The 25,483-nt window shown below is 51.3% G+C and overlaps 1 protein-coding gene across 2 annotated transcripts in view; it reads left to right on the plus strand.

Moving 5' to 3' along the window:
* The first annotated feature begins 9,552 nt into the window (after positions 1–9,552).
* Positions 9,553–25,483, plus strand: part of Sh3bp2 (SH3 domain binding protein 2) — a 38,052-nt gene continuing 22,121 nt past the window's right edge. The window contains exons 1-2 of one of the 2 annotated variants that reach the window (XM_021162206.3): positions 9,553–9,625; positions 16,355–16,436. The gene's annotated coding sequence lies outside the window, so the exon portion shown is untranslated. The remainder of the gene's footprint in view (positions 9,626–16,354; positions 16,437–25,483) is intronic. The other variant, XM_021162205.2, reaches the window with a different exon arrangement.

Here is a 25,483-nt window from a genome sequence, read left to right on the forward strand (position 1 = left end):
CTTCTTAGCCCTTCCAGCCCAAAACTTCTGTTCAGAAAAGATGGGTCACAGCTGCTTCCTTCCCTACCTGGTAGAGGTGTTGTGGAACTAGAGAATGAGTGTGTATTTCTTTTCTATTACTGTGACAAAATGCCAGGATATAGAAGGCAGCGTATAGAAGAAGCATTAAGTGGGATAAAGGGTCAGATGTTTAAAGCTGATAGCTCACATCTTGATTACAAAGCAGGAAGCAGAGAGCAAGCTGAAACCTCAGAATCTCTCTGCCCATAATGACACAGCTCTTCCAACAGGCCATACTTTGAAATCCTTTCTAACCTTACATGAGTCACCAACTGGGAACCAAGTATCCAAACATGAGCCTATGGGAGCTGTTCTCATCCAAACTTCCATGATTAAATGATTGTCCAGCACAGTCATTGCTATGGTCATGCAGGGTGCATCTTGATTGACTGAGGCAGTTGTGGGATGAAGGGGAAGTGGGTGTGGGAGTGGATATCACACAGAAGAACCCTGGCCCAGAGCTGATATGTGGCTTTAACTCTTCACCACTATTGCTGTGTGTAGCCTAGTAGACCACTCAAGTGCTTTTGAGCCTATTTGTGAAGTGCAAAATATGAATCAAACAACAAAGAAACGTATTCAAATGCTTCTGGGCCACATGGGTTTGGAGTTCAAAAGCTTTGATTTTATGTAGTTGCACATAATTGAGATAACCGTCCTCTAAAAAGGGCTACTGTTGGAAGGCAGTGGTAGCACACGCTTTTAATCCCAGCACTCTGGAGGCAGAGGCAGGTGGATGGATCTCTGTGAGTTTGAGGCCAGTCTAGTCTACAGATTGAGTTCCAAAACAGCTAGGGCTAACAGAGAAACCCTGTCTTGAAAAACCAAATCAACAACAACAAAAGGAGTCCTGTTTCCAGTACCTGTGCATATGGGCAGGCTCCACACAACAAGGAGTACTTGACCTCTATAACCATGTACTCCAGGCTCCTGACAAAGTAACAAAGGCGTTATGTTACTTCAATCTGCTAACACTTGGGAGTCTTTTTTTAAAATGTGTGTGTGTGTGTGTGTGTGTGTAACATGCATATGTGCATGATATGTATATGAGTGTATATATACTATACATGTATGCGTGAGTGTGCAATATGTGTGTATGCATATATAGCATGCACGTGTGGGTGTATGTGTGTAGAGATCAAAAGTTAATGTCGAGTGCCTTCCACTGTCTCTCTTCACCTTATTTTTTGAGACAGGGTCTCTCACTAAACCCCAGAGCTCACGGATTGGCTAGCAAGTTCCAGGGATCCACCTGTCTCCATCCCCAACCCCAGGACCCATGCTAGGGTCATAGAGGTGTGTAGTCATGCTTAGTTTCACATGGGTGCTATGAGTCCAAAATCAGATTCTCAGGCTATCTGCTCGAATGTCACTGGGCTATCTCTCAGTCTTCAGGCTATCTGCTTGTACACCACTGAGCTATCTCTGCAGCCCCCTTGAAGATCTTTTTGGTTTGTTCTTTATTTTTCGGTCTCTTCTGTTTTGGTTTTGAGACAGCATTTCACTTTGCAGCCCTGGCTAGCCTGGAATTCTCTATGTAGATCAGGCTGGCCTGGAACTTATGGAGATCTGCCTGTCTCTGTCTCCCAAGTGCTAGGATTAACGATGCGCATGCTACCATGCTTGGATCTTGTTCTTTACTTTTTGATGCTGGGTATCACTTTGAGGACCAAACGGGAACTCATTTTGTAAACCAGGCTAGCCTCAAACTCAGAGTAAACCTTCTGCCTCAGCCTTTTAAATTCTGGGATTATAGTTAGAGCTACCACCTCCAGCTACACTTGAAATCCTTTCTCTTATCGTATCATAACAATTGACATAGAAAGCCGGGCGTGGTGGCGCACGCCTTTAATCCCAGCACTCGGGAGGCAGAGGCAGGCGGATTTCTGAGTTTGAGGCCAGCCTGGTCTACAAAGTGAGTGCCAGGACAGCCAGGGCTACACAGAGAAACCCTGTCTTGAAAAACCAAAAAAAAAAAAAAAAAACAATTGACATAGAGTTTAGCACTCCCACTGGGGCATTTCTAAGCCCCACAAAACAAGTCAGTTTCTGGAAATACAGAGGGGATGCCAGTCAAATTAAGTAGGACAAGATTAAGATTCAAGTTAGCCATTGTACCAGCTCTAAGAAAAACACTTTGGGTTTCTGAGCTTTTGGGGGACTTTAGAATTGTAGATGAGAGATTCAGACCTCTAAGGACACTGACCACCTATGACATGGTTAAGATTCTGCAAGTTAACACAGGAAGTTCCTGGCATACATGTGCCTTCAGCTGAATACAGGGCCTGGGTCCTAGAGAGTCATAGATGAATATTCTAACAGTGGAGGCAGATGCCCAGTCCATGAGGTAGGGAAACTTTGTTCGAGCACATTGGTTAATAATTGTCATTAACTGGAACACAGCTGGGAGCATGGCCATGAGGTTTCCAGGGAGGATTAATTGAGGAAAGACCCATACTAAGTGGAGGCAGCACTTTGCATGTGCTGGGCTCCAGGCTGACTGAGAAGGAGAAAGTGAACTGAGTACCACTGTTCACTTCCCTTGGCTCCTGCTCCAGCTGCCATACTTTCTCCTTCTGAGTGACTGTGTCCCCTCAAACCAGGAGCCTAAACAAACCCTTCCTCCCTTAAGTTGGTTATTTATTTATTTATTTTAGGTATTTTGCATCAACAAGAAAAATAACTTAATATAATAAGGAAAAGATGGGGGGAAATATGTGGGGGCCAGGAAAGGGAGTGGAGTATCCCAACTTAAAGAGGGTGATTAGATGAGTCACTGCACAGACTTATGATCCCAAAATTCAAGATGCTGAGGCAGGAGGATCATACGTTTGAGACCAGCCTGTGCTAAGTAGCAAGTGTGTTTGGGGGGAGGGGGCGCTATCTATTGCAATGTAAAGAATGAAGAGGAGCTCGGTACTTGGGTTCCCAAGAAAGGGATACAATGAGCAAGGGAGGGTTCCCAGGGATACCCAAGAGTGGGATGGAGAAGACTGGAGATCTCAGAGTCTCGGAGAGGGACTCTCATTCTGAGTTCCGATGGGCCGCGAGTTTCCAGTAATCCTGTGGAGCAAGTGGACAGGCCGCTAACCTAACTCTGGCTTAACTTATCAGTCTGATTCCTCAAAGGCCTCTTCCTCTGACTCTCACACAGGTCCCTTTGGAATCTGCAACTTTTCCTAGTTCTTTCCTGTTTTATTTTGAATGCTGGGACTTCAGCCCTGCCCTGTGACCTCAAGGGCCAGTTGAGCCCAAAAGGAAGCTGTGTAAGAAGCAGAGGCCTCCCTCTGAAGGGGAAAGGCTCATATGTGAGTCTGTGGCCAGTGAAGTTGGGGACTGGTCTGATGCCAACACATGTCACCCAAGCACATTGCTGTAACATTCCCAGACACATGAGGCCTTCACAGGTACGAGGGTCCTGCCATGGAAGTGTCCACAAGGGGGCAGTGTGGCCACAAAGGCACCAACCCCACCTACTCTAGTAGGCTTGCACAACATCTGATTGAGCCTGGGTGGCTGGCTAGGGGTGTCTCTTCCTTAGACCTTGGGCACATAGATGAGCAGCCCTTTCACCTTGGCCTTCTGGTTAGCTAGGACTCCAAGTGTGTGCCACTACAGCTGGCTTAGAACATGTGACCAGTACCCTCAAGAAGCAAAGAGAAAAATGTGTATATATTCATGAAAAAAAATAGAACTGGGTGCTCAGAAGAAAGAATATTTAGAAAATATAAAGAACTCTAGAAAATTAAAAATATGAGCCGGGCAGTGGTGGTGCACACCTTTAATCCCAGCACTTGGGAGGCAGAGGCAGGCGGATTTCTGAGTTCGAGGCCAGATTGGTCTAAAAAGTGAGTTCCAGGACAGCTGGGGCTACACAGAGAAACCCTGTCTCAAAAACCAAAAAAAAAAAAAAAAAAAAAAAAAAAAAAGAAAGAAAGAAAGAAAGAAAGAAAAAAAATTAAAAATATGATTGTGGAAGTTTCAGATATAGTTCAGCTGGCAGAATGGTTGCCTATGGAGGTCTAGGTTCAGTCCTCAATACTGAATACACTGGGTTACATGAGATCCTCTCTCTCTCTCTCTCTCTCTCTATATATATATATATATATATATATATATATACACACACACACACACACACAGACAAGCATACACACATCATAGAAGTTCAATATGTATATACATATATCTTGAAATGTATATATATGATCCTAGAAAAATACATATGTATACATGTACATGAGCATAGAAACTCAATAGAAGAACTGGAAGATAAGATTGAGGAAATCATCTGGGCAGTGGTGGCTCATGCTCTTGGGAGGCAGAGGCAGGCAGATTTATGAGTTCGAGGCCAGCCTGGTCTACAGAGTGAGTTCCAGGACATCCAGGGCTACACAGAGAAACCCTGTCTCAGAAAAAAAAAAAAAAAAAATAGAGCAGGGGGAGTCCTCAGGAAACATGTTCCCTTCTCAGGAGCCACTTGAGGGTGTGCTTCTCCGAAAAGAGGGGGAAACCGAAAAAGGAAGTTTGGGAATCTCACTGTAAGGGATTCCAGGGAAGCCAAGACACTAGTGAAGGGGGCTGCGGGGCCGCACTTAGAAGTCTGTTGTAGTCTGATGGTGTGCCTGGTGTAGTGGAAGGCCATTGCGGAGATCTGGGCATTAGGTGGGATTTAAATTATTTATTTAATAAAGGTGAACAAATAAAAAAATGAAAGCATTTAGTAGTTCCAGGAGAACCAAGCCGAGGAGAGGAAGCTAGCTAGCTGCCGGGAGGCTGTACGTGAAGGTTCTGCGAGCATAGCTATCTAAGGCGAGTGCTGATGCTATGGACCAGGAAGTAGCAATAAGAGTGTCCTTTAGGGTTAGGGAAGTGAAACAAACAGAAAAAAATGGGCAGAATTGAACTGCGGCCCCTGGAGAAGGTGAAGGAGGGCAACTCCTATGTTCTGTGAGCCTTGCCAGCTATGGGATTACTCAAACTGTGGCTCAGGCCGTTCTAAAAGTTGCTGTGTAGCCCAGACCGGCAATCCTCCTGCCCCAGCATCCCAAGCATGGTGATTACAGGCATTCACGGTCAGGCTTGGCTGAAATGATGGAGCTTGGTCTGAACCTGTGCCTTAGGCTCAATCATCTGTGTGGGTCTGCAGAGGGGGTCCCGGAGTTACAGCACCCATTTCTTAAGGTAAATAAGGAAAATCTATTCTCAGCCTATGCACGCTGGAAGAGGGACACCATGCTGCCTGCCTCTCTCCTGGGTACTTACTACCACAGAATAGGGCAGGTTCAGCCTCACCTTTAGTGAGCCCCTTCTCACTCTCCTGCTGGCCTTCCAGGCTTGTGTGAAAGCTTTCTTTTGTGATGGGAAAGCCCCAGCCTGGGGTAGGGGGTCCTTGGCAGGAAAATGTCTGGGTAGAGCATGAGTCTGGCTACTTGTCACAGCTGTTACTCTTCCAGTCCTACCTCTGTGGAGGGAGGTTGGGGGAGGGGGGTACAAACAGGGATTTTCTGGGTAAAGCCTGTCTGGCCTCCTATGTGTCTGGGGCCCGTCTGGGGCATAGGAGGGCTCCAGTGTAGCTTTCAAGGAATGGGCACAGTAGGGATCAAGGTGTTGAGGGGTCAGCACTAAGTCCCAAGGTTTTGTAGCATCTGGGGTGCGTAAGGTAACATCTGGGAGTCTGGAGTCTGGCCAGCATGGTTTGGGGTTCTCATGGGTGGGAATGAGGACCAAGGTCTAAGATAGAAGGGAGAGGTAATGGACAGGCTGTGCTGAAAATTGGGTGGTGCCCATCAGGACCCAGTGCCAGGCCTGGAGGGGCACATGACTCTGGAACTTTGTGGGTGGGCCCCACACTCACTTCTCCTAGGCAGATCTACCATGGCAGGGCCTGGGGCCCCATCTAGGAGCCAGTCCTCAAGTCTCCTGGGCGGGGCTTACTTATTTCCCCTTTTCCTCCCACCAATGGTTTGGGAGAACTTTTTTATTGTCACATGGGCCACTTTTCACCCCATGTCTCAGTGTCCAGTGTTGACTGGAGAAAGGCTGGCCACCCCTCCTGACACAGGCTTGAGTGATTGGTGGTACCTTCAGGAGATAATAGGGAACCACATTACTGTTGAAGTCCACAGCTTCCCTGCCTGAACCTGTGGTCTTCTCGCAGACGCCATTATTGTCCTGGAGGTTATGTGGATGAAAGAGGGCAGGAAGAGACAGGAGGTGGGAAGGTGGGGAGGGCAGAGGGCAGAGCAGCCTGTGTGTACAAACACCGCCTCCATCACACCACCAAGGCCGGAAGTGGGTCCCAGAATAGAACAGGCTGCTTTCAAGTTCCAAATCGGGCTCCGGGGGCTGAAAGCATGTTTGGGTGTAAAAATAGAAATATCAGTACGTGTGAGGCCAGGGTCTGCCACCCACGGGGCTTGTGTTTTTTAAATAGAATTTTCTACTAAGGTTTGTTTGACAGTGTTCTAGATCGAAAACTGATCCAAATAAACTGTTCAATTGGTAAAGCCAGAGCCAATCTGGGCTTTAGCACCAAAGCCAGGCAGTCATGTGCAAGTCCATGGAAGATTCCTGGGGGGCTCTTCCACCTAACTGCTGCTCTGGCTCCATCCTCCCTCTGTCCTCCAGTACAGCATCTTTTCCAAGAAAGCTCTCCAGGTCTGGTCCAGCTTGGTCCTGCTGTCCTCAGGAAGCCTCCTCCAACATCATCAGCTCACACCCGATCTCTGGCTGGCCAGGAGTCCTGGCCTGGTTGGGCATGAAAGGTAGTGGAGAAGCCTGGCCAGATACTCACAGGCTGGGCCAGTGGAGCAGGACTTGTAGAGTCCTATACTGCAGGGTGTGTCGAAAGCTGCAAGTGACAACTGGGTGATGCATGGCACAGGAGCCTGGAAAGGCCTCCTGGGCAGAGATGCTCAGCTGACTCTCCCAGAGTGCATGTAGAACTGGCACAGTAGAAGAAAGCAAGCCTGTAAGAGCCATGGCTTGGAGTATGGCCCAGACCTGTATCTCGGACCCTTCTACAGCCTGGCCTAAGAAGTCCCTTCAGCTTCTCTCCACTCCCTACCCTCTGCTTCTCCCTCTGCCTTGATTCTGACTCACACCAGCAAAGGAGAAAACTTTCTATCTCCCCTGGAACAAGTCCAGTGTGAGGGAGCCACAGAACCTGCCCCTGGATAGAGGAAGACCTAGAACCCAAGAAGGCAAGATGTTAGGCCTGGTCTCCCAGCAGAGGACCCAGCCTTGTTCTCACAGCCTGCCAGATGCCTACATCTACCAGATGTTTGAGGCCAACTTTTCTCCCACCCCACCCACCCACATCTCTTTGTGGTGAGCTAAATCATCTGCAAGGTTTCCAGGCCTTACCCATCCCTTCCCTACCCACCCTCAATGCTTTGGTCTATGGATTTTCCTGCTGTCCCCCATAGGAGTGGTCAGTAGCCTTCAGCTTTGGTCTTACCCAGAAACAGGCCTGCCACGGGGAAGCAGCCTCACCATGAGGCCATTCTTGGGAAGAGAAAAAGGAAGGTGGAACCACTGCTCTAGTCCATGGAAAGAACCTTCTAACAAAGAAACAGTGAGGCAGAGGACAGACAGACAGAAGTGAAGGGATAGGTCAAGATATCTGGGGGTCGCGAGGGGGGGGGGGGAGAGCAGGGAGGGAACTGCAGGATGGGAGGCTCTGAGACGGAAGTGTGCCTGGAACATGGGAAGAGCAAGCAGGCAGTGTGACCACTCAGAGCGGGAGCAGTGAACAGGGGTCCCAGGAGGGGTTGGGCAAGCTTGGGCTCACCTATGGATAAGGTCTTTGATCTGGGGTGAAGACAGGCTATGAGAAATTCTGAGGCGAGATCATAACAGATTCCCTAGTGAGGGGCAGGCCAGAGGAAGGAGCAGGACGATGGCTGGCAAAGGTAGTGTCATGGTCATGAGCTGGTAGGACCTCCAGACAGACAGAAGTACAGACAGGATGTGGGATGAGAGAGTAGGGAACAAAAGTGACCCCTGAGCTTTGCAAAGGGAGAAAGAGGTTCTGGGATAAGGGGACACAGGGAGAGCTGCTAAGGGGGCCTCAGGTGGCCAGGAAGAAGATGGCCTGCAACCTTGCTTGCACAGGAGGACTGGCTCACTACACGTGTGCTTTGCAGAGAGACCTACTTTCCCCTCCTTGTGCCTGCTTAGGGGCTTTGCATCCCTTCTGCTCCCCTGAAGCATGGGCTCTGTCCTGCACATCCTCTCCATCTTGTCAGCTCCAGTTGGGAGGGAGCTCTGGGTGCCCAGGTCCTCGGCCTCACCACAGCTACATTTCAGGAGATGGTAGTCTCTAGTCCCTTCCATCTTCTCTGAATGTGATATGTGAAAGCCAGCCCTGCGTATACCTTCAGTTAGGTTCCTGCAGGTGGCACCAATGTCTGGCTTTGCTCTACTTCCCTCCAGGTCTCTGTCCCTCCCCTCAGCTTTGGGGACAAGAGATGCAAAGTGACACGATAGCATCTGTGTCCATTTCCCATTAGCCATAAGGATCAGAATTTGCCTTGAATCAGGATCCCCAGGGCCCTCAATGAGGCCATGCATTTGATTAACTGAACTTGATGCTAGGGATAGATGTGTCTAGCCTTTTGCAACCCTGAGCCAAGTCCTAAGAGTAAGGCGGCTGTGTAAGGTGCTGATGGGGCCAATCAACAGTGGACAGAGGAGGGGCTGAAAGTATAGGATTCTGGGCCAAACAGCCCAGTGCTGTGCGCCTGGCACTCTCCACAGGAGAAGATGGAGCAGCCTGGGCAGGCAGAGGATCATAGACAACTTAGGTACGCAGAGGTGATACCTGGGCAGCCAGAGGTGGGAACATGATGGGTACCCCAGAGGGAGGGCATCTCCGCCAGTCAGCACCTGTCTCCTTAGCCTCTGGGATCCATGAGAGCTAAACTGTGGACTGGTGGTGTTGCCCTGGGGGCAGAGACAGGAATGATAAGTGTGTCAACCCTGAGGGCTGAAGGGCTAGGATTCTGGGCTCCCTGCTCCTCTCCTCACTGCCTTCACCCGCGGAGGGGGAGAGGGGGAGGGGAGGGGGAGGGGGAGAGGAGAGAGGGGAGCGGGAGAGGGGGGAGAGGGGAGGGAGAAGGGGAGTGGGGGAGAGAGGGGAGGGGAGAGGGAGAGAGGGGAGGGAGAGGGGAGGGGAGAGGGGAGGGGACAGGGGAGGGGAGAGGGGAGGGGAGAGGAGAGGGGGAGAGAGGGGAGGGGGGAGGGGAGAGGGGAGGGGACAGGGGAGGGGAGAGGGGAGGGGAGAGGAAAGAAGAGAAAAGAAAAGAAGAAAAGAAAAAAGAAAAGAAAAGAGAAAAGAAAAGGTGTGTTAAGCTGCCAGAGGGAACGGGTGGAGAAGGCGGGCCAGGGGTGGGGCGGAGTGGCAGTGCGAGGGTGGGGACCTGAACCTGGGAGGCGGGGCCAGATTAGAGGCGGGGCCTGCACCGGAGTGCCTGGCTGCGGGCACAACTGGCCGCAAAGCGGAGCAACAGAGCAGGGATCCGCCTCCCGGACGCAGGGTCCCTGGGCTGGGAACCGGCAGGTAAGGCACTTCAAGGGTTTCGGGACGGGTCGTGGACATGCGCGGCACAGTGGTGTCTCAAAGACCTGCCTGGGTCCCTTGAACCTGTGTCCCGCTGTAAGGTGGGAGTGGGGTTCTCAGGTCGGACGGCGGCGGCAGTCTGGGCTCAGGGCTGGGCGTTCAGTCTAGGAGATAGGGCTGGTTTGGCGAGTGTCCTGGTCCCTCCGGTCCCTCCGGCTCCTCCGGCACCCGTTGCTAGGCCCAGGTTACAGGGCACATCTAGCGGGGTTTCCAAAGACTTGGGAGATAAATTTGCTTACATTCCCTCCAAACTTTTCTTCCTTCAGAGGCTCATGAAGTTTAAGAGAAAAGCCACCTGTTAGTGCTGTTCACACTGACGCGTGAATGACTGAGTGGGTGTAGGGAGTTTGGAGATTTTTGAGGAGGAGTGAGTCTCTGAGAAGATAGAAGAGTGTTCAGAGAGTTGTAGGTTAGCGGACATGTGGGTTTCCACCTCCACCCTTCTGTGGCTCTGGGCCTTGGCTGTTAACAGATTGAGTCCTGCTGGAGTCAACTCCCTCTGCCACCTCCCATGACCCTGCGTAGCTCCTGTTATCTTTCTGCCTTTCTGTTTGTCCATTCCTTGACACTGGTAGTTCTGTGCCTTTTGTCAGGTGACTCCATAAGAGCTCTAGAGAAGCCACCCCCACTGGGCACAGCGTGGGACTTCGGGGGTTACAATATGTGACTATTAAGGATGCTACATCCCACCTGAAGGGGCTCTGAATATCACCTGCTGGATCAATGGTGCAACACAGAATGGGTTCAGGAGCTAGGCGCTGGGCTGGGAGCGAGAACACAGACTCAGGTCAACCCTGTGAGCTAGGTGCGTGTTGTTCTCACTGGCTTCGGTCCCTCTAGACCACAGCGTTCTTTTCCTGGTAGGGAAGCCCAGCCTTAGGCCCCAGATTTAGCTCTCCACTCCTGGGGCATGAGAGGGCTCCAAGAAGATGTCAATCTCAGGTCTGTCCACCTCCTTCCCCATGCCCCTTCTGGCAAGAGAGGAAAGGGAGACTAGCCTTTGGGGGGAGGCTGGGCTGGGAGAGACAGAAGGGAAGAGGGTAGACTCCAGGACTGCCTTCACCCTTCCTTTTCACATGGATAGAGGAAGTGGGGTGCTGAGTCAGCCCACAGTATCCTTTTGTCCCCATATGGATGCATGTGCATATGTAGGCCTCCAGAAATCCAAAAGGTCCAGAGAGTCAAAACGCCCTGCTTTAGTCATAGAAGGGCAGATGGAAGGGCACAAACACAGGCTGGGGGCTTGGGTTCAAATTCAACTACATGCTGTGCATCAGGCGTTCCCTCCCGCTGAACCTCCATTACATCTGTAACATGAGGAGTGGCAAACACTTTCTACCCAGGGGTGGTTATGAGTGCCCACAGTCTGCTAGTGGTGAGTAGCTGATACTCACTCAGATGCTGGGGTGTTTCCCTGTGTGTACTGCTCAGTCAGGGACAACAGGCCATTTTGTCTTGTGGTTGAGGTGGGCAAGGCCAGGCCTGGAGAGGCCTGGGTTATAGGGCAGGCTTCCAGGTTCCTGCCTGCATTGGTCCTGTGGGCAAACACCTGTGTTCACAAAGACTGACCAGTGTGAGTTCCGTCCTTAAAGCTCCATTGTGGGGACCAAGGGTCAGAGATTCTGGCAGACCCTACGGTGCCATCATCTGGCTGGCTCATGGCCTTCCAGATTTCCTGGGCACAGACATATATGGCTCTTTTATAGCACTGCTGGGCAGAGGAAGTGGGCAGCCTAAGCAGAGGAGATGGGGAACCTAGAGCCTAGGAAAGGCAAGATTTGTGGGAAAGGGATTCTCTGGGCTGGGCATGAAGCTGTTACGTAGGAGCAGACAGACCAGGGAGGATAGCAAATCATTGATCAAGATGCCCTTTTCGGGGCTAGAAAGATGGCTCAGAGGTTAAGAGCACTGACTGTTCTTCCAGAGGTCCTGAGTTCAATTCTCAAAATGCCCTTTGTATGCCAGATGTAAAAGCATGGGGAAGTCTGGGGAGTGGGAAAGGGGACTCTTTGTACCTCAGAGTCCTCCTCGGAGAGTAGAGTACCCCAGTGTGCCTCTGCAGTCCTCCAGTAGTGCTATTTGGGCATTCATGAGCTGGAGATGGTCTCGTGTGTGCAGTGAATAGGAGCTGTGGGAATTTTCCATGCCCACTTCCACCCCCCTCACTGCCCCGCAGCCCAGAGAAAGGCTGCTGCCTCCTGCCATGATTCAGGGTCCTGAGGCTCCCAGCAAATTACACTTCTTCTTGTTTTAATGATTTATTCATTTTATGTACGCTGGTGATTTGCCTGGATGTCGATGTGAGGGTGTCAATTCTCCTGGAACTGGAGTTACAGACAGTTGTGAGCTCTCATGTGGATGTCAGAAATTGAACCCGAGTTCTCTGGAAGAGCAGCCAGTGCTCTTAACTGCTGAGCCATCTCTCCAGCCCCAAATTATACTTCTAAACTCTCACTTTTCTGTTCTGTAAAGCAAAGTGCAGATGTAGGGCCACATGGCTGGACTGGGGCTTTGTATCGGTGCCCCACCCCAACCCATGAACTCCAGGGACAGTAGGAATGAAACAGAAAGCTGGCTGGACTTTGGGATGGGGGCATCACAGGTACCCAGATGCCATTCCCTCTGCTGTTTGTCTTCTTCCCCAGCGCTGAATTCTGAGCTTCTAGCACCAAGTGATTGGACTCTCTGTTGCTCCATGAAGGAATCACTGCCTCCAGGATTTAGGGACAACTCCTTGGTCCATGTGAGCTGGCCATAGAGGTCCCAGAAATACCTGAGTGGTTTTTGCTAGCTGGCTTCCAGTAATAGCATTGGCTTGATCACTTTGCTCAGTGATCCAGGGAAGTCAGTAGGCCTTACGGGCAAACAGGCACCCTGGTAGCATAGACTTTCGTGCCCTACAGCCAAACTCTGATTCTGAGAATTGCTGTCTACTTCCCTTTGAGTCACGCTTACTGCACACCCATTGGGAATGGTGGCATGGCCTACAGCCAAGTACCCTTGCTTTAGGCCACTGAGTAGGGTGCAGTGTATCTGCCTGCCTGAGCCTGCAGAAGGTGTGGTTCATGGCCTGGGATCTGCCAGGCTGGTAATATGTATTATATGGCCAGAGCTGAGCTCTCCCATGGCCCAGGGTTAAGCCAGCTCAAGCTGCTTTCCTGGGTTCTGAGAGCAGAGGCTGACCAGCAAAGGCACAGAGCTTGTCACAAGAACCAAGACAAAGTCACAGTCTGGGCCTTATCCAACTTGAGGTTTTGGGCTTCAGCACCTTCGCTGTGAAATGGGATCAGATCACAATTAGCTAATGGGATTTCAATGACATTAAATGACAACTCCCTCAGACTTCAAGCACCAGCAGATGAGAGCACTCACCTGAGATGCCTCTCAAGGCAGTCTCCTCAGACCTGAGCTGGTGATTCCTGCTCTTGTCCCTGAACAGACATGTCTAATTTGGGAGTTTCTATGACCTGGACCTCAGGGTATTATACTCTGTTCTGTGGTTTTATTTGTTTGTTGTTGTTGTTGTTTCTTTGAAACAGGGTTTCTCTGTATAGCCCTGGCTGTCCTGGAACTCACTCTGTAGACCAGGCTGGCATCAAACTCAGAAATCCGCCTGCCTCTGCCACCCAAGTGCTGGGATTAAAGGCGTGCGCCACCACTGCCCAGCTGTTCTGTGGTTTTAGAAGAGCACCTGTCTCCATCCCTGGGCTCCCCCCCATGACCCTACCCACCTTGCTAAGACGGGTTAGAAGATGGCCAAGCACTCATAGCTGCCTACTTATAACCAAGATGGGAAGAGGCCAGGGCTGGTGTGGGGACCTAGAATGCTGGGGTGGGTTTTAGCTTTACTTCATTGCTTTGAAAGCCTAGACCAGCACTCACAGTTCACTTGGGAGCTGGACGGGGAGCTGAGGATTTCCACTCCATATTATTCCCTGCATCTATGACATTGGCAGACTCAACTTCAGTAAGCTGGTTATCTGGACCAGTACCCATTCCATGCAAGCTGTGTACTGTGTGTACCAGGCCCAAAGCTAAGCCTGGACCATAGGAGTGGTCAGGCCCACAGGCTGGAGGACAAGGATTGCTGGCAGATGCTGTAACTCAGTGTCTAGCCCATCCCACAACACTCTCTGAGAAGGAATTTTTGTTAAAGACATAATGATCCTGCTTAGTCACCAGCGGTCCCTTCTTGGCTGCCTGCACCCTGCCCTACTCCTGAGCTGTGGGCCTCTTCATAGCTCAGCATACACAGCAACCTATCTGTCCACCCCCTTGAGTAGGGAGGTTCCTGTGGGCTGGGTGGGTTGGGCATTGCTGGCAGAGGTAGTGGAGAACTCTGCCAGGCTTTGAAGTTGGTTTGCCACTTTCCTCTCCACTGAGCACCGGAGACAAACATAACCCATCATCTTGGAACAGTGCTGCCTGGGCTGGCAGTTTCCATTCAGACAGTAGTGGGTTGTTGTGCTGGGGCCTCTCATGAAACTCTCTAGGTTTCTGTCACAGCCCCTCCCATCTGCCGCTCAGCAGCAGGGACCCAGCCTCTTCTGAACCTGGTCTTATTGGCTTCAGCAAACAGGACAGGTAGGAAGACAGGGAATTTTTTTCTGGTAGGAAAAATAGTTGCCACATGTGGCCCTGCCCTAAAATGAAATAGTGCTTTTCTCTGTGACTGCTCCTGTTGAAAGACGAATGCTGATACTTAACCTGGCAGGGAGATACCATGGTTGTGAAGGTGTTTTTCCCAGGGCAAGGTTTATCCTTCAGATGTGCTGACACCTGCAGTTTCCTGATGGCAGAGTCCTGAGTTGACAGAGTAAGGAGTGTGCCCTAGGGACACAGAGGGAGGTACCGAGCAGGGCGAGGCACAGCAGAAACAGCACTGGCCCTGAATGCTGCTGCTTCTCCTGTTTGAACCCAGGAAGGGGAGCCCCTTTCTGGAAGAGTGAAATGGTTGACACTGACCTTTCCCCCCTGATGACTAGGCAAACAGTGTGGAGGCGTGGTCCTGGCAGGCAGATCAGTGGCCAGCTGCATGGGTCTGACCACGGTAGAGCAAGGAAGGGAGCAAGTCCTCTGATGCCATTATGTTCTGTTGTCAGAAGCCTCTAGGGACACACAAATGGCCTCCTGCGCCTGGGTTGGTGCAGATGCTTCCAATAGACCTACTGTGTGAGCTGGACACTTTATACTCTCTGTAAAAGGGCAGACATGGAAGGTCTAGCCTCATCACATACACTTAGAAGGTATGTGATGGTGAGGGGAAACCCAGCCACTGCTAGCACTGGGATATAGAGTACAACTCAGTGGAAACCGGCTCTATGCAGGGCCTGAGGACCTCTGTAGCTGGAGTCAGGCTCTCTAGAGTTGCCCACTGACCAGCGCTAATGGCACTAAGAGTTAGACCTCAGCCTGAAGCTGGAGTTGCCACTATCTCTGACCTACACCCACTTGTCTCTGGTCTTTGAGCTGTGCCTCAGGACGGCCTCCCTTCCCTGTGAATTCCTGCCCAAACTTCCTATTGCTTGTCTGTCCAATTCTACCAGGAGGGTGAGTTTTGTGCAGGGAACGCCATTCCAGCTTTTGAGCCTAGCACATGCCAAGGCTGGGACTTCTGCCCCAGGATGGAACCATAGGGCAGGGGCCCTCTAGAATCACCTGCTTTCCAGACTTCTCTAGAACTGAAGCCCGTCCCTTTCAGAACCAAAGCTATAGTTGCTCAGGAAGGTGGGGCCTGGCCCTGGTTCTGCCAGCTATGGAGTCTGCTGTTGGGTCCACTACACTTAAAGTAGGAACAGAGGTCAACACTGGGTTCCCCAGCTCAGTTTCAGGAAAGTTTGATCTCTGATATCAACCTTCCTATTTTCTCAAAAAATGTGACCAGGAGGGTGAAGTGCTGTGGTTCATGGTGGCTGTGCCCACTCCGGAGACAGGAAGTTGCTTAGGAAGGAAGAGGGTTGAGAAAGGACATTCCCCTACCCCCACCTCTGGGTTCTGCATCAGACGCCCCTTCCACAATCAGGGTTCTTCCCACTGGGCATCGAGAAAGCAGCTGTCTTGGGGATGGGGACTGGAGAGACAAGAAGAGATTCATAGGCCTCAGCCTACTCAAGATATCCAAGGATGGTACACAAGGTACCATGTGGAGTTGGGGCAGGAAAAGCTTGCTGGTCAGAGGCACGGAGAAAGGAATGGTTCTGGCGAATGTGCGTCCTGTGAGCACAGAGGTTGTGTTCTGTGATTTGTGTATGTGTGTGTGTGTATGTTGTATGATTACATGTGTGTATGATTTTGTATGGGGGATTTCATGTGCACATATATAAGGCAGTAAGTGGTGGTGCATTCCTTTAATCCCAGCACTTGGGAGGCAAAGGCAGGCAGATCCATGAGTTTGAGATTAACCTGGTCTACCGAGTGAGTTTCAGAACAACCAGGGCTTCTCAGAAAAACCCAGTTTCAAAAATCCAACCAACCAATCTTCCGGAACATTCATGTCCACATATGTATGCATACACGTAGAAGACCAAGGTTGTTGTTGGGTTTCTTTCTCAATTGTTTTCCACTGTATTTTTGAGGTAGGGTCTCTCACTGAACCTGGAACTTGCCAATTTGGGTAAATTGGCTGGTTAACAGGGCTCATTAATCCACCTGTCTCTGTCCACCCTCCAGTACTGGAATTGCTGATGTACACTGCCTTACCCAGTTTATGTGGGTGATTGGGGATCAGAACTCACGTCCTCCTGCTTGAGTGGTAAGTGCCTTATGGTCCTTTGGTTTCTGTTTTTAAGGATCACTCTGAGCTGGGCCTGAGATGGTGCGCACCTCTAGTTAGCACTTGGGAGGGAGAAGCAGGTTGATGACCAATCTGAGACCAATCTGGTTTACATAGCAAGCTGTAGGTTAGCTGGGGCTACACAGTAAGAGCCTGTCTTGGAAGACTGAAGAGGTAAACATAAAAGCTCTCTTTGAGGTCTGAAGACCATCTCAGAACCTCCACCCTGCAGCAGTATCCCCTGAAGAAGTTGGTGAGGAGTAGGTATAAAAAGACAGGCCTATGGAGGCTGATGGAGGGGTTGGGGTCAAGCAACTAGGGAGGGGTAAAGCGGGGTAAAGCTCTATAAAGGGACCCACAGATAGGGAACAAAGCTAGAAAGAACTGGGTCTAGTGGTTCCGGCTGGGCCCAGCCCCCTCTCCATACAGCCCATGTCTCTCTGCTGGGTTTCTCTTTGCTGCTGATGACAGCTGTATCTCCAGAGGGAGGAGCCAGCCTTGTTAACCTGAGGCTGTGTCTGCAGCGCTGACAGAGCTGTGCTATAGCCTCTGTGGACCGTCTGTAGCCAGAGAGAGAGGCTGACTCGTAGAAGCATAGACCTGGGTTCTGCTGACCACCAGAAGCCACGTTACCTGTGGGAGTCTCCAAGGGGTAGGTGACAAGGCCTGATGCTGCCACACTAGGCATGGGAACAGGGAGTCTGTCCAGATAGGAAAGCACTGGATTTGGGGTTAACATAGATCTGAGGCTGTGGTGGTCAAGGCCTCTGAAGGAGAGCTGGACTTAGAGAACCAGACTCAGGGAACAGCGGAACATATACAGCCACCAGAGACCTGCCATCTTCAGAAGCCTCCCTGCCCCTGCTGCCTGAGGGCCTTAAGGATATTGTCCCACAGCCTGATCCTGAATTACCTGACTGGAAGGCCAGGAGTAAGTTTGTGGGTGCTAGTGGCTCAAGGTTGTCAGGGAACAGTGTGAGAGGGGCCCAGGATGTCATGGTACTGGATGAAGACCTTGAACCCTGAGCTTTTAAAGTCACCTTTAAAAGCTGCCTCGTGCTGTGGCTGAGGCTGCCTCGTGCTGTGGCTGAGACAGGCTGTCTGAAAACAGGAGGCGAGGTACAGGAGGCCTGGCCTTGGAAAGGGTTGAGCCATTGGGTGGGTAGAGAGAAGATTCTCCCTTCCCCCTGCCTGGTCTCTTCTGGCTGTCAATGTCTAGACCAGACTTTTGAAAGAAGGCCAGGCCCGGGCCTCCAAACAATGGGGTAGTGTGAGGGTGCCTGGGGATGTTCAGGTCAGCTGAGCACTCTGTGGAACCATGCTGAAGGATGGGGACAGGATCCAGCTGTAGGCCGTGAGTCATGGTGTCCACCACCAGGCCTTTGAGGCCCTGGGTTCCTGGCTGAGGAGGAACAACCAGTTCTCAGTTCCGCAAGCCTGGGTCTGGCCTGAACCTCCTTCCTGCTTTTGGTCCCTCTCCACAGATCTTCCTGTGTGTCCCCTAGTTCCTTCCCCCTGGTCCGTCTTTTTCCCTCCCTCACTGTCCAACCTGAGACCTGGACCTGGTTACAACAGCTCTCCACAGCCTCTTGCCTACTGAGGCCCCAGCAGAAGGCCCAGACTGCCACCAGTGCTACCTTTGATGGCCCGTGGCTCACCCCAAGAGGAACCCAATGAAAGGGCAAAGTGCTGCCTAAAAGGAGACCTAAAATTTTATGAGTATGCTGCAGATTCAGACTAGTGTCTCAAGTTCAGGACCATCTGGGCAACATAGCAAGACCTTGCATCACCAAGAGGGGGCTTGGAGGTATACCTGAGTGGTGGAACACTTGCCCAGTGTGTGTGCATGCGTATGTGTAACCACACTACTGTAGAAAATACATAACAAAGACTTAAGCAATAAAAGGTAACAAAATCCAAAAGATTAAGGGATAAAATAAACCCAGAGAATAAAAATTAAACAATTTGGAGCAACTTAAAAATAGCAATATTTGGGGGTGGGAAAGTGGGGAGAGCCATGGGATTAAAACAGAGCTGAGGGTAACATGGAGGATGGGCAGAGCTGGCAGATCAGCTGATGCAGCCTGAACGGGCCTTACCTGTGGCAGGGTAGACAGGGGTCAGAACATTCACAGGAAACCATGGCTAAGAATGAAGGCCAGGCTTGGTGACTCTGGACCCTGGAGCTCACTGGGTGAAGTGCTGGCTAGTGCCCAGGCTGGGGTGAAATGCTGGGTAGTGCCCAGGCTGGGGTGAAGTGCTGGGTAGTGCCCAGGCTGGGGTGAAGTGCTGGGTAGTGCCCAGGCTGGGGTGAAATGCTGGGTAGTGCCCAGGCTGGGGTGAAGTGCTGGCTAGTGCCCAGGCTGGGGTGAAGTGCTGGCTAGTGCCCAGGCTGGGGTGAAATGCTGGGTAGTGCCCAGGCTGGGGTGAAGTGCTGGGTAGTGCCCAGGCTGGGGTGAAGTGCTGGGTAGTGCCCAGGCTGGGGTGAAGTGCTGGGTAGTGCCCAGGCTGGGGTGAAGTGCTGGGTAGTGTCCAGGCTGAGCAGATTCAGGAAGCTTGATTTTGGGTGGCTCAAGGAAGCCATCGTGATGCAAAAAAATCCCCAAGTGTTGAGTCATAGAGGCTGGAACAGCCAAGGCCACCAACAACCGCAGGGATCAGGGCTGGTGTCTGACCCTGGCAGACCCCAGCAGACAGCTGCTGTGGAAGGTCTGGTACAGTGGCTCTGGGCCAGCCCTAGGACACTTCAGGTGCTTACTCAGTGTGCCAAGGCTGACCCCTGACCTCTGCCCATGGCTCTGGCACAGATTGCCTGCCTCAATCTCTGCCCTCCCCTGCCAGCATGAACTTCATGGCCACATATAATATGCCCAGTGTGTTCCCTCGGTGTCTCTGTGCCCTTGTGCTGGGATCCAAGCTCAGCAGGGTGCCCTCACCCCAAGGACTCTGGCACCAAGACTAGGCCCAGTGCCTGTGACAATCTGTGAGTCGTTTGATTTAGTCCTTAGAAGACCATTCTCAGCCGGGCAGTGGTGGCGCATGCCTTTAATCCTAGCACTTGGGAGGTGGAGGCAGGCAGATTTCTGAGTTCAAGGCCAGCCTTGTCTATAGAGTGAGTTCCAGGACAGCCAGGAGAGAAGCCCTGCACAGAGAAACCCTGTCTCGGGTGGGGGTGGGAGGAGAGACCATTCTCAGGAAGAGATGTGGCCTGCCACAGTGTGAGGGGACAAAGTTAGGACTGGAGCATAGGCCTGCTTGGTACCCAGGCCCAGGTGCTTAGCCCTTGTCTGCTTCAGCTGAGTACTGTCCCCGTAGCACTCCTGTCTGGCACGTCTAAAGGTGTGTGCACCATCTCCTGTCCTGACTCCAAGGCCTTCACGAAAGTATCCAAGGCGCTGTCTGTGTAACCCTCTGGTCTGGCTAGCTCACATGAAACATTGCTTCCCAATGCTGGTTGATGTGTCACTATGTCTGGTGGAATGGATGTCACAAGGATGTGAGTCAGAGGTGGCCACTTCCACAGATTATTAATAGGCAGCCCCACATTCAGGATGATGCCAGCCTCGATCCTGGGCTTCAGGTTGTGGGATGTGCCCATTGAGAGTAAAGCTCTGACTGTCTCCCTTTGCCCCTAGTACTTGGGTGCCAGACTACTGCTGGCTGTGAGAGATGGGGCCTTCAGCTCTTCGATGTCACTTGTCTGCTTCACTGCAGACTGTGGTGAAGCAGGTGCCCATCCCTCTGTCCTGAGTCCCAATGGCTCCTTGGACTTCCCAGTTTTTGAGGAGCAAACAGAGACCTGGGCTTCTGCTTCTTTGTCAGAGTTTTCTGGTATGAGCATCCGGCCCCGGCCGCCTACCTGGAACCCTGCCTTGTCTACAGAAACTGGGACCCAGCATTGCTGTCCTTATGGAGGGTGGACTTTCTGCCTTTGGGGGGGGGTACAACTGTCTTTCCAGGGATGGGCCCCAAGGCTACTCTAAACCAAGCTTAATAGGAAATGCCTTCCAGGACCCTGGGACTATGAGGCTACCTCAGTGACTCCATGGAAAGGACAGAATATTAACGTTGGCACGGGTGACTGTGAGCTACCAAGTTAGTAGCCTTGCCACACGGAACAATTCCTTGGTCTCCCTGGTCCAGCTGTAGGCAGGATCCTCTCTGGGTTCCTGACTCCATGGTGGCTGCATCACGTGCCTGTGATGTAGGTGTCCCCAGGAAGGGGCTAGTGGATGGGAGCTGCTGGACGCTGGAGAGGTAGAGCAGGCTAAACTTAGGAAGGCCCTGCCCTTGGTTGTGTTCTTTATCCAACCAGGGCTCAACTCTGACCTCAGAGGAGACAGCAGCATTCCACAGTTATTAGTAGATTTTGCCCCTGACTCTATTCCTATGGACTTCAGAAGATCGGGAGAAGCTCGGGGGCAAAGGGTGAGTGTATGCTGCCCACCAGCTTGCTGCTCTTGCTTTATCAACACAGATACTGTGAGGAGAAGCTCACCCTTGGATGGCTCAGTGCCTGCTCCAGAGTGCATAGTTTCAAGGACATCTTTCATGTAAACAGAACCCCCTTTCCCCACCTAGGTGAAGAAGGTGGATACATGTGTCTAGCCTAGTGGTTCTCAACCTTCCTAATGCTGAGACCCTTAAATACAGTTCCTCATGCTGTGGTGACCTCCAACCATAAAATAATTTTCATTGTAACTTCATAACTATAATTTTGTTATTATGAATCATATCATAATTATCTTATATGCAGGATATCTGACGGGTGACCACTGCAAAAGGGTCATTTGATCCCCAAACAGGGTTGCAGCTTATAGTTGAGAACCACTGTCAAAATGGTTTCATTTGGCAAGAGAGCACCATGAACTGAGTGCCATGGGGTATTGGAGCACCAGCTAGTGGGATATAAACAAAACCTATAAGAAGAATCTGTTGCCTATGTCATACTGGACACTGCAGGCACATACCAGGACATACAGGGGATGGACTTGGAGAGGTCCCTGTACCCAAGAGCTGATGCTGGGGAGAATCTAGGTAACGGTACTGAAGAGAGGAATACAAAGGGAGCCAGACTCTATGAGGGGCTGGAAAGTGTCCTTCAGAAGGGACAGTGGAGGCTGAGCGTGGTGACACATGCCTTTAATCCAAGCACTCGGGAGGCAGAGGCAGGCAGATTTCTGCATTTGAGGCCAGCCTGGTCTACAAAGTGAGTTCTAGGACAGCCAGGGCTACACAGAGAAACCCTGTCTCGAAAAACAAACAAACAAACAAACAAAAAACCACCAAACAAACAAACAACCCAGAAGGGACAGTGGTCTGCACATGGGGCCTTGGAGAGCAGGGAAGGTAGAGTTAATTCTGCTGTGTAGAACTAGAATGCATTCTGGTGTGTTTGGATCAAATTCAGACACTGTGGGGGTGCAGTTTAGCCAAAGGTTGTGGGGCTGATGGAGCGTCTTGCCAGACCTATGGAAGTATAACGTGAAAGCGTTTCCTGATGTCAAGCAAGAGAATTTCCAAAGCATTCTCTGACACTTCCTCAATTCTCAGTGTGACTAAAAAAGGCTTTGCCAGTGGAAGCTGTGTATCCTGGAATAAGCCGGTCACCTCACTAGATGGCCCACACAGCGGGAGCTGTGGGATCTATTCCTCAGATGAAGAAACTGAGGCTGAGAATGAGTTACAAGTCTAGGGATGAGGAAGTCAGTGCTGAACCCAATGAATCTGTTGTCTAACCACTGAACCAATCTGTTCAGAGGTCACTCGGGTGGAGAGATGCTCATTAGATGAGGAACTTGGAATGGAGTGCCAGTCTTAGGGGGCAGCGCCAAGTGTTTAGTACTAAGACCTGGATCGTTGGAATGCCCAGGTTACCTGCACCGAGTGGGGGAGGGGAGTAGTGGACCCCTCTGAATCAAGCTGGGCAGGACCATGAAGGGTGCAGGCTGCAGTTGTGGGTGAGGTGCCAGGAACTTGGGGGTGGACCTGGTCTAATACGTCAGCACTCTAGAAAGATTTTTTTCTCAAGTAATTAAAAGGTGGAAATTTGTCAGTGTTTGTGATGAACTGAAGTGTGAATCCTGAACCGCCTCTGCTGGCTTGTGGTTTGGGGCAGGAGAGCAGCCCGCAGCAGCCATCGCACCAGGCGTGTCTCATTCTCCCCAGCCCCACCCATCCCTCACCATATTGGGACTGGTTGTCTTCATCACAGAACCCTTCCCCAGAAGTCCTCCTTGAAAGCAGTGTGCTGCCCCCTCCTGCCTAGTGCAGACACTGCACCAAGTGTGGGGTCTCCTGGAGCCCTGGAGCTGCTCCTCATCGCCAGCTTGCCCTCAGCACAAGAGACATGCCACCACCCAGCTCAGGCACAGTTACGAGGGACAATAATGATACGGGACCTGGGAAAGGAGGGACTGGTCAGACATCCTAGGATGGGAAGACAGCATGAGCTTCCTTCCAGGACTGGAAGACATCATGAGCTCCCTTGGTGCTGGCTTTGTGGTAGCAGCTTAGCACCCTGGCTCAGTCTTGCAGCTGGTATCACCCAGACAGTATCCTAGAGCATCAGTGAGTCTTGGCTACAGCCAACATGGACATCAAGTCTATGAAAGACTCTTACACTCATCGGTTTAGTTCTGAGTCACACATTCTGGACTCAGGGATGTCCTGGGTGTATCCATACTAGAGATGCAGTCTGTGTATGGCCCAAGCCTACCTTCTAGTTCTTCATCATCCATGTCTTGGGCCCCGGGGGATTTAGTGGTGACATTGGTGGGGAGGGCTGAGCTGCTGATGTGATTCCTGAGAAAGGGCAAGGTTCTAGGTAGTTCTAGCCTCAAAGGAAGTGGCTTTCAGTTTCAAAATGTAGGTGTTGGGAATGGCCAGGCACTGGGACAGGAAGCAGTGGTCTCACCACATGCCCTCAGCCAAAGAGCTGGTGTAGCCTTTGCTGTGTTGTTTAAACAGCTTGATGGAGCCAAAGAAGAACGGGATTGGGGGTGAGATAGACACCAACAGTTTTGGTGGATTTGAAACAGGTATGGCACCCATACATGGGAGCTGTGAGAGACTTCCACAGGGACGTGGCATCCAGGGAAACCAGCTTAGGGTCACTCCTTTGGGACAGCGTTACAGAGCTAGCCCCTCCTTGATAGGGTGTGTCAGGGAGTAGATCAGATTGAAATGGAAGGCAGCAGGGGGATCCCATCAAGAACTTGGGTGAGGCTCCATTCAGGACCACCTCCTGGGACAACACTAACAGAGTCCTGTATCTTAACTGAAAACAACAGAAGCTTAACCCTCACAGTTCAGCACTCACGGGTCCCAAGCCAAGGTAGAAGCAGGGCTGCATGCATTTCTTGCTTGCCTGCCTGCCTGCCTGCCTTCTGGCCTTCCCTTCCATCCCAAATGCTGCCCCTCACACAAAGGCCCTCCCTCCATCCCTATCCCTTTTCCTCTGAGAGGGTGGAGTGCCCCTGGTTATCTCCCAACCCTAGCACATCATGTTTTGCAGGGTTAGGCACATTCTCTCCCACCACAGCCAGACAAAGCAGCCCTGTGTGCCAGGGACCTTGTCGCAAGGCTGGTAGAGGGAGCCTTCCTGGTTTGCTGTGGCTCCTGGTGTTGGGAGGCCTCACTCCAATCTCTTGTCTTTACATGGATTCCTAGGTCATTCTTTTTTTAAAAGGCAGGTCTCACTCTGTAACCTTGGCTGGCTTCAAACTCACAGAGACCCACTTGTGTCTGCCTCCCAAATGCTAGGACAAAAGGCATGAGCTACCATGCCCAACTCCAGTATCATCTTAAGGGAGGTTTGTCATTGGCCAATCCAAGATGGGAACCTTAAATTACATGTAAGACCCTCTTCCAACCTAGGTTATGGTTATAGGTTACAGGGGGCTGTCATTTAGACCATGGTACCATATGACTCAGAGGAGCACCTTGCTCTTCAGACCACCCACTCCATCGCCCAGGACAGACTTCCTGGGAATCCTCAAAGGACCTCATTGTGCAGTGGCAGAATGGGGCTCAGAAAGGGGAGAGGGCTCCAGATCAGGGAGGGTTGGATGGGTGAGCCTTAGACTGGCAGAGAAATGGACTTAAGTCCCATAGGAGTGGCTGATATAAAACATCTTATTTTGAGAGGTCGAGGTTGTCCATTGGTGGTTCTCCCACCCTTCCCAGGGCTTAGCAGCCATCCCAAGCCTGGAATATTCTTCTCCTTGCCCTTGGCACACTCAATGCCTGAGCTGTGCAGACAGGTGGTCAGCAGATACCAGAGTGGGTACAGGGTCCTGGGTGCTAGAAGTGGGTTTCAATCCAATACCACGGATCCCTGGCTGTGGGTCATATCTGTGCCGTCCTCCAAATCTCAGTACGGCACTGATGTCAGCAGGGCCAGCCTCTTCTCAGGCTTGAGGTGCCAGGGCAGTGCCAGCACTTGGTGCCCTTTGGATAACGTTAGGTGCTCGTCTCACTCCTGAACAGGCTGAGGCATGCCAGGACCTGAGTGAAAGAAAGTTCTTTGTTGTTTTAATTCTGATTAACCCTGGGCCCCTGCTTAGCTTTGCTGGCTGTCTCTTACCTTCTTCGTAAGTTCCTTGAGTCTGGTCTGATGGAGGTGAGGGTTCCTAAGTTTGAGAACTTAAGGCACCAGTTCAGGGTAGAAGTCAAGGCAGCCCAATGCTGGTAAGGATAGGCTCACCCCAGCCACATTATATGCCCTCCTACTTGGATTCTGGTGTTACTTCACATTGCAGCACAAGGTGAAGGTGGTGGAGTGACCCTCATGGTGGGGTCTTGAATGTCTTTTCTTTTCAAGAACATGACTGGTAGTGTTATTACCTGACTAGACGAGAAGGCACTTGGAGAAATTGAGGCCTGTGGAGGTTATATACTTCAGGACTCCTAGAGGCTGGGATTAGGAGAAGGTCCAACACTGGTCTGCCTCTTGCAGAGAATCCTTTGTTGGGGCTCTGACTCTCCTATAGACTTACAAGTCAGAGCCTGGGGTTGGAGACCTG

Source organism: Mus caroli, unplaced genomic scaffold, assembly GCF_978045245.1.
Source record: "Mus caroli unplaced genomic scaffold, Mus_caroli_1 scaffold_4, whole genome shotgun sequence".
NCBI lineage: Eukaryota > Metazoa > Chordata > Mammalia > Rodentia > Muridae > Mus > Mus caroli.